This window comes from Crinia signifera, chromosome 2 (assembly GCF_055691185.1).
Source record: "Crinia signifera chromosome 2, ASM5569118v1, whole genome shotgun sequence".
In the NCBI taxonomy this organism is placed as follows: domain Eukaryota; kingdom Metazoa; phylum Chordata; class Amphibia; order Anura; family Myobatrachidae; genus Crinia; species Crinia signifera.
This window is the reverse complement of record NC_139218.1, coordinates 133,083,266-133,096,352: the sequence shown is the minus strand read 5'-3', so window position 1 is coordinate 133,096,352 and position 13,087 is coordinate 133,083,266. Positions and strand designations below refer to the sequence as shown.

The following is a 13,087-nucleotide window of genomic DNA, read 5'->3' as shown; positions in this document are numbered from 1 at the left end:
GTTGGGTGCATGGCAGGACTCAGAAGGGAAGGAGTGATTTTTGGATTTTGCAGCTCAGATTCTGGTGGAATGTTGGTGGGTGCTATGTGGCATTAGCAAGACCCCCGAAGCACGGTGAAATGATGAACCTAATAATCCATAGATGTGTGGTATATTTTAAAACACTCCTTTATACATAGGCCGGGTTTGTCGGGGCAAGTTTCACAGTGGAAAATAGTTTCCTTTCTTATTCCCTTTTTATAGCAAACTTTGCACCTTTTTTGTGTCCTGCCCTTTCTTGCAGTGGAGGGGATTTCGTTCGGAAAATGCTGCCCTGGTACAATACGGGGGCCAGTACTAGAAGTACTGGGGCCCTCTGCCTGCTGGTTCCCAAATACTAGGCCCTTTATGACTTCCTCTTGAAAGTGCATAAATGTCCCCCTCTGGCCGGTAGAACGGAATAGCACGTAAGCGTTATACAGTGCCATCTGGATGATATACACGGCCAGCTTCTTGTACCAGATTTTTTTTTCCGCAGGGCACTGTACGGCTTCAGTACCTGATCTGAAAGATCCACTCCGCCCATGTACCTATTGTAATCCAGGATACAATTAGGTTTTGAGGTGTGGGCACTGGTACCTCGTACAGGGACGGAGGTGGTACTGTCTCCGTGAATTGTTGTCAGTATAAGGACATCCCTCTTGTCCTTATATTTGACCAACAACATATTTTCGGTGCATATTCCCCTGCTTTCACCCCTTCTCATTACTTGGGCAATGTGCGTTTTTGGGAGGCCTCTTTGGTTCTTGCGCACAGTACCGCAAGCTGCTGTACCTCTTGAACCAAGGGCCTTAAACAGGGGGATGCTAGTGTAAAAGTTATCCACATAGAGGTGATAACCTTTATCCAGGAAGGGGTGCACTAAATCCCAGACAATTTTTCCACTAACACCTACGAGGGAGGGGGGGCATTCTGGCGGTTCAATTCTTGAATCCTTCCCTTCATATACCCTAAACCTGTGAGTGTACCCTGAGGTGCTTTCACACAGCTTATACATTTTTATGCCATACCTTGCCCTCTTACTGGGAAGGTACTGGCGGAATTTAACCCTTCCTTTAAAATGTATAAGGGACTCGTCTATGCAAATGAATTTATCTGGGATGTACATGTCTTCAAATTTGGCACTGAAATGATCAATGACCGGCCTGACTTTGAATAGCCGGTCAAAGGTGGGATCATCTCTGGGTGGGCACTGTGCATTATCGTTGTAATGCAAAAATTTAAGGATCGTCTCAAATCGAGCCCGGGGCATGGCCATACGGTAAAATGGGGTGCTGTACAGAACATCTGTACTCCAATATTGCCTAATTTCTGGCTTTTTTACTATGCCCATATGAAACACCAGACCCCAAAACGTCATCATCTCTACTGCATCTACAGGGGTCCACCTAGCAAATGATGACGTGGGGTTTTGAGCAATAAACTGCTGGGCATATAAATTAGTTTGGTCCACCATTAAATTTATAAAATCATCAGAGAAAAATAATTTGAAAAAGTCAATTTCTCTGAGACCTGTGGAATCAAATTGGATTCCTGGCATGGCCAAAAACTCAGGAACCTGGGGCTCAAAATTGTCTGGTGGTGGGGTCCATACGAGATCAATTATTGGGGGGGGGGGTCTCAGCTGCTCTACGGGGGCGTCTTTGAGGGGGTCCCTCATCACCAGAGGAGGAAGAGGAGCTTAAGGCGAATCCTTCAAATTCCCCGCTTGCATCACTGGCTGTGTCAGAGTCAGAAGCAAGCATGGCATATGCCTCCTCCACTGAATACATTCTTCTGGATGACTGGGATGACATTTGGGATGACATTTGGGATGCCATTTTTATTTTTGTGTTACTGGTAGTGAAATGTTTCAACACGTGTATAGTGTAGGGGGGGGTACAAACTTTATTTCAACCAGGGGGGTATGTAGTGTGTAGTGTGTATGTAGTGCAGAAAAAAAAAATACTTTATACAAAAAAAAAAAAAAATGAAGGGGTTAAAAAAAAAAAAAAAAAATTGAAGGGGTTAAAAAAAAAAAATTGAAGGGGTTAAAAAAAAAAAAAAAAAGGTCCTGCGCCAAAAATTGAGCACAGATGTTGGTCAGTAACGTCCGTCACTGAACAGCGCTCAAAGGCAACAGGAATTTGATCAAAAAAAAAAAAAATAGATCAACCCTGTGCCGAAAAAGATGATCAGTGATGTACGTCACTGATCAGCGCACAGCGGCCACAGGACACCCCCAAAATCACAGTGTGTGTAAAAAAAAAATTAAAAAAAGACCCCACAGCACACACAAAAAAAAAAAAAGGTGATCAGTGATGCGACACTGATTACCAGTGAGGGGCAGCAGGTGCACAACCTTTGTTGCAACTGACAGTGCAACTGGCAGGTATATATAAAAAAAAAAAAACCTCTGCACCCCTAAAAAGTTGCTGATCACCTCAGATATAGTGATCAGCACAAAAGGCGGGGGCAGCAGACACAAAATTTAGCACTCTCTATCACTCTCTGTCACTATCTCTCTCTATCTCTATCTCTCACTATCTATCACTCTATGACACTGCAGCAGCAGCACTGACAGTTATATATATGAAAAATAACCCCTGCACCCCCAAAAAGTTGCTGGGGGTGCACAAAAGGGGGGAAGCAGACACAAAATATAGCAGTCTCTATCACTCTCTGTCACTATCTCTCTCTATCTCTCTATCTCTCACTATCTATCACTCTATGACACTGCAGCAGCAGCACTGACAGGTATATATATATATAAAAAATACCCTGCGCCCCCAAAAAGTTGCTGATCAGTTAATTTATACTGATCAGCACAAAAGGGGGGGCAGCAGTCAGTTATATAAAAAATATATAGCACGATCTGTCACTATCTCTCTATCTCTATCTCTCTCTATCTCTAACTCTATTACACTGCAGCAGCACAAAATATAGCACTCTCTGTCACTAGGCCTCTCTATCTCTCTATCTCTCTCTCTCTCTAACTCGATGACACTGCAGCAGCACAACACAGCACAACACAGCACAGGATGTCACAAGATGAAGCAAGATCCCAAGCAGTGATCAGGTAAGTATTGAGCAAGGTTCTGGTCAGTAAATGGCGACAGCTGGGCACGGTGACCGCACTGCACGCTATTCCAGACCGGAATGGCGTCTGCAGTGTAGTCCCCGTTAGTTTAAACCCCCCTCCATGGCTGTGATTGGTCCGTCGGTCCGACGGACCAATCACGGCCTTTGGGGGCGGGCGGGGTGAGGTGGGGTGACACCAGTGTCACCCTTACACCCCGCGGTGATTGGTGCTGTACTTTACAGCACCAATCACCTCCGATCCCGTGTCACCGGCGAACGTTATTCGCCGGTGACACAGAAAACGCTGTAATTGGCTGTTCACACTGAACAGCCAATCACAGCGATCGCCGACGGGGGGGCGGCATCGCAGCCCCCCCTGGGCATGCAGGGACATGTCTGCTGTCAGGGACAGCAGACATTGTCCCTCTGTCACTGCGTCTCTAGATGCAGTGACAGTTAGAAGTCATGACGTATATATACGTCATGTGTCGGGAAGTACTTCCCGGCCATGACGTATATATACGTCAAATGTCGGGAAGGGGTTAAAAGAAGAGACTCATCCCCTTCGTTTATGTTCGGTGGTCTATAGCATACAGTACCCCTATTAAAATTTTGTTATTAGGTTTTTTGTTATTGTCTGTTATCTCTGCCCACACGACCTCCGTGTAGTCTTCCTCTGTGCCTGTGCTCATTTCTTTCTCACACGATGTTAAGTTATTTTTTACATATAGGCACACCCCCCGCCCTTTCTATTTTCCCTGTCTTTTCTGTAGAGTGTATATCCCTCCATGCATAATGCCCAATCGTGCGACTCATTACACCATGTTTCTGTAATACCAATAATGTCATAATCGTCTCTAGTGACCACAGTTTCAAGTTCCCCGATTTTACCTGCTAAGCTTCTTGCATTAGCCAGTAGGCATTTTAATTTATGTTTATTTTTATTTGCGTCCCTAACATTGTGTTGAATTTCTCCTCTGGACTTATTTGTATTACTTCCTAACTTCCTCGTACCCTCCTCCCTCTTAGTACACTCTCTACAGGCCTCCCCACCATTCCCACTGTCCGACCTATTTACAGTTTTGCAACTTCTTCCTATGTCGTTAACTCCTTCCCATACCCTAAGGTCATCTGTACCTAAGAGCTGTAATGAGGTAAGATTACTGTTATTACATAACATATTACATATTCCTGTCATATGGATGTCAAACACATCTGATTTTTCCATATTACATATTCCTGTCATATGGATGTCAAACACATCTGATTTTTCCACTTTTCACACAATGTCTCTGCCCTATACATCGAAACTGGTGTGAAATCAGACTAGTGTATGGCTGGCTTAAGGCTTGACACAATAGGCCTAATTAAGACCTGACCGCAAACCTGATTTTTTTTAGCAAATGGACAAAACCATGCTGCACTGCAAGTGGGGTAAATGTAACATGTGCAGAGAGCATTAGATTTGGGCGGGGTGAGTTCAAACTGAGATGTAAGCTGCATTGTAAAGACCTGTACACACTGGGCAATGTACGCTGCCACCAATATCGTCAGGGACCCGGCACCCGCAAGTGCAAACCCACTTCTCACTGCCAGCACATGACGGATGGCGATGGGTGGGGCATGCTGCATTCTGCTGTGTGGTCCTCATCAACCATCCGCTTTGTTGTTTGTGCATGTACAGATGAAGAAGGAGGCCGTCAACGACTTGCGGAAGCGTGCATCAAGCATTTGAAATTATGGTACTTGTGTATTATCTGGGCGCCCGATTTTATCATTGCATGCCACTACTTAAGGCATGCGATGCCATTCGATTTTTCATTGTAAAGACCAGTTTTTTAATTGTATAGTCACACATGGGTGATTTCATACCCCCACTATCCAACTACGCATGTAGTTGATTCTATATAGTGTGGCGAGCGGACGCGGATTACTTTACATGTATTCTGCGTCCGCTCGCCACGCTTCGGGTTCGGTGGCTCGCTGCGCTCGCCACACTATTTTAAATCAACTCCATGCTTAGTTGGATAGTGGGGGTATGAAATCACCCATGTGTGACTATACAATTAAAAATTGGGTCTTTACAATGAAAAATCGCATCGCATGAATTGCATGCCACTATATTGCATGCGATGCAATGAAAAATAATCGGGCGCCCAGATATTACACAAGTACCGAAATTATCTATGATTTATGAACAATGGTAACTAAATTTTACCATCGAGGAGAAGAGAACTAGATGGTTTGCCACCATAGATAAAGTGCTAACAATATTTTTTTCTACTGCAAGGTGTCAGGACAGAGCTCCTAATTCTGCCCCGCCTTCAGGCTCCAATTGGTCCGCAACTTACTGCACAATAATGCATGGCCAACTAATGGTAGGGTGAAAAAAAATGAATGGTTTTCTTGCAGATGGTTTCACACCATCGAGATGTACCACCGATGCCCATCCCGATTACATACTGTACGTCTTGAATGACATAAGTTTTCTATTTCATCACCATTGTTTTTAAAAAAAAACAGCACCTGAATATATCTGTAAACACATTGGAGGGGAGGGGGGGGGGGGTTCCAATTTGTTTTTATCCCGCTACACCTCAGGATGAGTCAAGCAGACATGAACACTTAACTGGGTGTGCATGTCTGCTTGACACATCCTGATGGGTGTGGATTCATTAGGTTGACAAGCATAAGGACGACAGGCAATAGGTCGAACACTATTGGTCAACAAATGAAAAGGGCTGACAAGCAAAACGTCAAATTTATATTTCTGTGGAGGTTTTATGGTGTCTACGTCAACATAGGTTGACATGATCACTGTATGTTCCACTGCGCTCGCCGAACTTCTGGCATAGGGAATTTGCTGCTTACTACCGGGGGGGGGGGGGGGGGGGGGGGGGGGGTGCGCTGCTTACTACCAAAGAGGGGCGGGACACACACACACACACCGGTTTAGACCCATTCACACTGCACAAATAACGGGTCTGAACAGTGTAGGATCCTTCTTTTTACCCATTTTGAATTACCAGTTTTTTTTAACCGGTAATTTAAAACTGGTGTTTTCACACGGCAGCTCTAACCGTTTTAAAAGGATAAAAAATCATCAATATTATACCGTTTTAAAGCTGCAGTGTGAAAGGGGTATTAGTAAATTTCCCCCATACTTGTAGTGGTAGTGCAGGAGGGGTGGAGTCATCAGAGCAGGCATGTCCAAACTGTGGCCCTCCAACTGTTGTGAAACTACACATGCCAGCATGCTTTGCCATAGTTTTAGCATTTACTAACAGCAAAACTGTGGCAAGGCATGATTAGACATAAAGGGGGACATTTACCAAAATGGATTCGTAGAAAAAAGGTGTATTCGTAGGGAGAAATACACCTTTTTTTTACGAATTTGTATTTTCGGGATTTACAATCCCAAAAATACAACAATTCGTAGTCCTAAAGATGGAACATTCGTATTTGTAGTTACAAATACGAATGTCTACACCATCGATAGAATACGACAGAAATCACCATTCAAAAGAATGGTGGTTTCTGATTTACTAAGCAGCCGTATGGATAATACGGCTGCTTAGTGGTGTAAAACACCCACGCAAATACGACAGGAAAATAGAACACCATTTTCATGTCGTATTTGCGTTTTTGCCTGCACGGATCAGTCAGATCCGTGCAGGCTTCGGTGTAAAAAAAAAGAAAAAAAAAATAAATTAAAAAAAAAAACGGCGTGGGGTCCCCCCCACAGCCGAAACCAGCACCAGGCTGACAGAGCCTGGAGCCGGTAATTAAAAATCAGGGAACCCGACAAATAGGGGTTCCCCGATTTTTAACAACCAGCCCCAGGCTCCTGCTCTGGGGCTGGTTCCCAAAATACGGGGGACAAAATGACTAGGGGTCCCCCGTATTTCAAGAACCAGCCCCAGGCAAAACCAGCCAGCGGGTAATGCCACAGCCGGGGGGAGACTTTTTATGCAAGTCCCCCCGACCAGTCAGCCTGGCCAGGGGCCCTGGGGGAGTGGGGACCCCCCCAATAAAGGGGTCCCCCCCCTCCAGGACTTACCTGACCAGGCTGAAGCCTGGTGCTGTCCCCGGTGACCCTGGAGCGGTGGTCACCGGGCTGATGGTATTGTGTAAAAAATAGAATAAAAACCATTGTTTTTTACTGTGGCACTACAAGTGCCAGCAAGCCTCCCCAGCAAGCTGGGACTTGGATAACCACAAGTCCCAGCCTGCTGGGCATTAAAGGGCCCGCTGGGTCTTGTAGTGCCACCGTAAAAAAAATAGTTAAATAAAACACACTGACACCCGTTTTAAATAAAAGTTTAATACACACATTACATACATACTGATACTTACCTTTCTTGATCCCGTAGGTAGCCCTGGTCCTGATGTCCTGTGTCGTCCTCCAGGTCCATGTCGGCTGTCTGCGTCGTCCTCCAGGTCCATGTCGACGGTCCGTGTCGTCCTCCAGGTCCATGGCGGTGTCCGGGTCCGAAGAAATCCATGTTGGAGCTGTGGAAGGAAATCCTACTCACCTGTTCCTGCGCTGAAGAAGTCTTCTCTTGATCTGACGTAATCCAGGTAATCTTCCTGCTGTCGCCGGTCCCCGCTGTCTGCGCTGTCCGTGCATCGCGCTGAGGAGAGATGCTGAAGTTTCATATTCGGCGCCTCTCCTCAGACTGAATTCTATTGGCCGCCTAGCAGGCCAATCACGAGCCGAGAAAGTCGGCTCCTGATTGGCCTGCTAGGCGGCCAATAGAATTCAGTCTGAGGAGAGGCGCCGAATATGAAACTTCAGCATCTCTCCTCAGCGCGATGCAGAGACAGCGCAGACAGCGGGGACCGGCGACAGCAGGAAGATTACCTGGACTACGTCGGATCAAGAGAAGACTTCTTCAGCGCAGGAACAGGTGAGTAGGATTTCCTTCCACAGCTCCAACATAGATTTCTTCGGACCCGGACACCGCCATGGACCTGGAGGACGACACGGACCGTCGACATGGACCTGGAGGACGACGCAGACAGCCGACATGGACCTGGAGGACGACACAGGACATCAGGACCAGGGCTACCTACGGGATCAAGAAAGGTAAGTATCAGTATGTATGTAATGTGTGTATTAAACTTTTATTTAAAACGGGTGTCAGTGTGTTTTATTTAACTATTTTTTTTACGGTGGCACTACAAGACCCAGCGGGCCCTTTAATGCCCAGCAGGCTGGGACTTGTGGTTATCCAAGTCCCAGCTTGCTGGGGAGGCTTGCTGGCACTTGTAGTGCCACAGTAAAAAACAATGGTTTTTATTCTATTTTTTACACAATACCATCAGCCCGGTGACCACCGCTCCAGGGTCACCGGGGACAGCACCAGGCTTCAGCCTGGTCAGGTAAGTCCTGGAGGGGGGGGGACCCCTTTATTGGGGGGGTCCCCACTCCCCCAGGGCCCCTGGCCAGGCTGACTGGTCGGTAGGGTTAATGCTTTGGCCGGGGGGACTTGCATAAAAAGTCTCCCCCCGGCTGTGGCATTACCCGCTGGCTGGTTTTGCCTGGGGCTGGTTCTTGAAATACGGGGGACCCCTAGTCATTTTGTCCCCCGTATTTTGGGAACCAGCCCCAGAGCAGGAGCCTGGGGCTGGTTGTTAAAAATCGGGGAACCCCTATTTGTCGGGTTCCCTGATTTTTAATTACCGGCTCCAGGCTCTGTCAGCCTGGTGCTGGTTTCGGCTGTGGGGGGGACCCCACGCCGTTTTTTTTTTTAATTTATTTTTTTTTCTATTTTTTTTACACCATGCAGCCTGCACGGATCTGACTGATCCGTGCAGACTGCTAGAAATAATTCGTATTAGCAGCCGTATATACGGCCGCTAATACGAATCATTACACCATCGGAGGGTTACAAAGCAGTCGTATATGACTGCTTTGTAACTGATCCTCCGGAACACGACTTTGCATACGACTTAAACAGTCGTATGCAGTCGTAGGGAAAATACCAATACGAAAAACTAGGTTTTTCATATTGGTAAATTTCCCCCGTAGTTTCACAACAGCTGGAGGGCCATATTTTGGACATGCCTGGACTAGAGGAACAGTTGTGCATTTGTAAAATGGACAATATGGATAGAAGAATTGACGGTGATAGTAAAGGTTTTCGCAGATGTCAAAAAAGGTTTTATTATAGCTGATTAGCCAGAATAAGCAGACAGGAGTTTTATGTTATAAGGTTAAGGTGAACTCACTGAAAACAGTCCTTTGTTTTACAGAGTTGTAGTTGTTTTTAGTCCTACTGTTTCACTTTGATGAAATGCCGGTATAACGCAGCAGTTACATACTTTACAAATATATGCACATAGCTATATCATGCACACAGCATATGTAATGATACTTAAATGCAGAAACAATGCATGTGCAATTGTTAAGGTCCATACACACTGGGGATTATGCCTGCTGTCATCGCTGGGGTGAAGCTGCTCAGTGCATATACACTGAGCCGTTTTTCCCCTGCCCGGCGCTGTCAGCAGGGGGGGGGGCGGACGAGTTGGCATAGTGCAGCACTGGTAATAAAAGTAGATGAGCTGCTTTCCCGTCGATGATGCATCACCGCTGATCGCCAGAACACATTTCAGCTCGCTTCCTCCTGAGGTGCCACCTGAAATGTGCTAAACCACTGCGGCATGGGCTCACAAACAGGAGTTTCAGAACCCTGACCAGGATTTTACACAAGTTTAGCTGCACAAGGTAATAACAGGGGCGGTCATGAGGCATGCAGGCCCAACAAGGGGGGATTGAATATCTCCGATGGGTTCCAACTATTTTTGAGAGCCCACAAAAGAACTGACTTGCCCCCATGTGTCATTCTAAAACGTCATATCGGACCCTGTTAGGAGAGTATGTTTTCCCTCAGACCCCATAATACCCCTTTTACACCAGAGGTTGGACCCGGGATATTGCAGCTCCAGTCCAGGGCACGGTGTAAATGGGCCTGAAAAAAAAATAACGCGGGTACTGTTCCCCGGGAATCAGACCTAGCAAATGTTCAGGGTTGGACGCGGGGTTATCTGGGGCTCATGGTGGTGTAAATGGTCATTATCCAGGTTATTTGGCGGGGAGAAGGCCGCTAAGAGCTGATTGGTGCTTCTGCGGCTCTGGCAGATGACGTCATCTGCCGGAGACCCGCACAGGGCACATGACAGCGCATGGGGCATCGCAGAAGCAACGTTACCAGGCTGTTTGTAGCCTGTACAGTACACTACAGCAACAGTCTGTGCTGGAAGCACTCTCCCCAGTGTGTTTACAGCCTCATCTGCAGCAACACACGCTGGCTGTCACGCAGTGTGTCCCACAGCATCACCCTCAGCCTGACTATTTGCCATCTTTGCTGCAATGCTGGGAGCAGACCCCATCCCCTCCCCTTTCCCTTTCTTGTGACAGCCCAAAAGGTCAGTTTTTAAGGACACCAGAGCTGATCCGTTTTCAGTGTAAAAGGGCATTACACAGGAATAACCTGGATTGAAGTGCAGTGTAAATGGGGCCTGAGGCAGGGCATGCCCTCGCAATTTCCCGTGTTCAATTTCCTGGGTCATACCCGGAATTCTGGTGTAAAAGTGGTATAAGTGTGCAAGGAAAAATTTTGTGATGTTAGGACTACTGTAATTTGCACATATGTGAGTAACTGGGCATCGCCGCTTTCCCTGATGGCACTTTGCTTCAACATTAAAACACACAGCAGACATCACTGTACATGCAACCTAAACAGCCACATACCAGAGCAGCTTAGATTCATACCTCCCAACATGACCCACTCCAGGAGGGACACAATGCTCTGTTCCTGAACTTTCCTCTTAATGTAGGATTGCCGTCACCTGTTCTAAACAGGTAAATGGGTAAGGAAGGTGTTTCCACAGAGGTGATAGCAACTATACATTAAGCGGGAAGTCCAGAAACAGCAAAGTGGCCCTCCTGGAGAGGAACATGTTGGGAGGTAAGTGAAATGACTAATCTATAATAGAGAAAGTAAGGTTAGAATTAGCTCATGGGGTTCCCTACTGTACCTCTCACCAAACTGTGCACCAAACCTACACTGATGAGATTGCGTACATCATATACATCCTGAACAAAGCCTGCCCAGTACACGGTCCTGAAAGCCGTATACAGTTACGTTGCTCATCAGGGGAATTCCTGTGTGCAGAGGGAACGGCTTCCTACCTCTATACACCACTATGGGAGGGAGAGACGTCACCAGCCACATTCCACCCCAGCTCACGCATGCGATCACCGCCTAATGATTGCACATATCATATGGCTCCATGCTGCTGCCGCACATGTAATGGAGAAAAAAACATACCTTCTCTTGTTATTGGCTTATACACCTGTCATTCACTTCTCTCCGCCAAACCGATCGCCTTGTTTCTCCCAGCTTACAGGACTGCTTTAATGTCAATCATGCGTTTAAACCCCGCCCTGCCCGCCCATTCACCATTGTGTTATTGCATTGGCCCACTTCATTGTCACTCACACAATTCCACCAATCTCATTGATGTGCTCGGAGGTCGGCCGCTGTGAGGCCGGGCACGCTGGCTGCCTGACACTCACGTGGCTTGGTGACGCATGTTTACAAACATTACGGCAGTCGTCACGTGGCTGTGCACGTGGAGTGAGGTGGCCTGCACGTGAGCGATGACACAAGGAGGCTGAGGTGGAGCTGCAGCGGCAGGAGAGGAGGCGGAATGACATAGCGCCAATGGCTGCTGCACCCTGACTCAGTCATGGCGGCTATTATTCAGCCACGGCAACAACAACAACAAGTGAAGTCAGAAAGTGATGATTCATTAATGAGTAATGTCGGATCTGCTATGGCCTGTATCTTAAAACTCTCTATGCCACGCATGTAGTTCTATAAGCCTAAAGTGTCTGAATTGATTACTATAATGCATGCGTTTTCAAGGGAATGCGATTATTGGATAGGTATCCAAGCTTTAGGTTGGTCACTGAAGGTGGAGGATGCATGAAGGTAGACATGGGCCTTTTCACTTTTTTTTGTGTCCAGAATGTCGACACAGTCGACATGGACACTGAAAAGTCTACCGCTACACTTGGCACACTATTTTATTCTCCCTCCATGTCTTAGTGGATGCTAGGGAATGAAATACCATGTCAGCTCAAAAGAAAAAGTGGAAAACCCCATGTCGACCTTTTGACTATTGAACTTCCCCATGTCAACATAATGCTTGTGTTGATCTAATGACCTGTTGACCTTCATGCATGTCGACCTTCAGTGGTCGAAACTAATGCTGGGTGACCTAGTGACTGTATCCCTTTTTAAGAACAAGGGTTTGCTTGACATGCTAAATACAAAATAAAAATGTTAAATTGACATCAATGATGGTCACTTTTTCGAGTAGTTGGAATCATCCCCCCCCCGCCCCCCTGTATGCACCCTCGCCCAGCCCATCCTTCATTATTACATTGTACAGTGGATGTTTAGTTTTAATATTGAGAAGACTTCTCACACTTTTTAAGAGTACACACACTGGCCGATATATCGACCATTCTAAATATTCCTCTCCCACTGCAAAGTGCCCCTTACATGTTATGCCACATGTAATAATGCATAATTTACATTATGCCTGACAGTATGAGCCAAAATTCACATTATGCCACAGAACAAGCCAAAGTTAACATTCTACCACACGGTATGCACCAAAATTCACATTCTGCCACAAATTGTGGCCCACAATGTATTGGCTGAAATTAAAATTCTGTTATGCTGTTGGAGAGGCCGGGGGAATTTCTTTACAAGTGTAAGATCATCCCAGTTGCCTCTGATGGAGATTTGTACCCCCCTTATATATATTATAATAAATGGAGAGGGGAATATGGACACAGATTGCTTCCACCAGGGGGGGAGGCTGAAATTGTGTGTGAGAGGGGGGGGGGGGGGGGCATGTGGGGAGTGCAGAGGTGAGGGGGCAGGCTGTTGCAGTTTGATGTAAC

General features: G+C 46.5%; 1 long non-coding RNA gene across 2 annotated transcripts in view; it reads right to left on the bottom strand.

The window, feature by feature from the left end:
- LOC146060044 (uncharacterized) overlaps window positions 1-11,534 on the bottom strand; it is a 52,873-nt gene extending 41,339 nt beyond the window's left edge. The window contains exon 1 of one of the 2 annotated variants that reach the window (XR_014470364.1): window positions 11,439-11,534. This is a non-coding gene — a long non-coding RNA (uncharacterized LOC146060044). Of the gene's footprint in view, window positions 1-11,299; window positions 11,402-11,438 lie in introns of those variants that run through there. The other variant, XR_014470363.1, reaches the window with a different exon arrangement.
- Window positions 11,535-13,087: the final 1,553 nt, after the last annotated feature.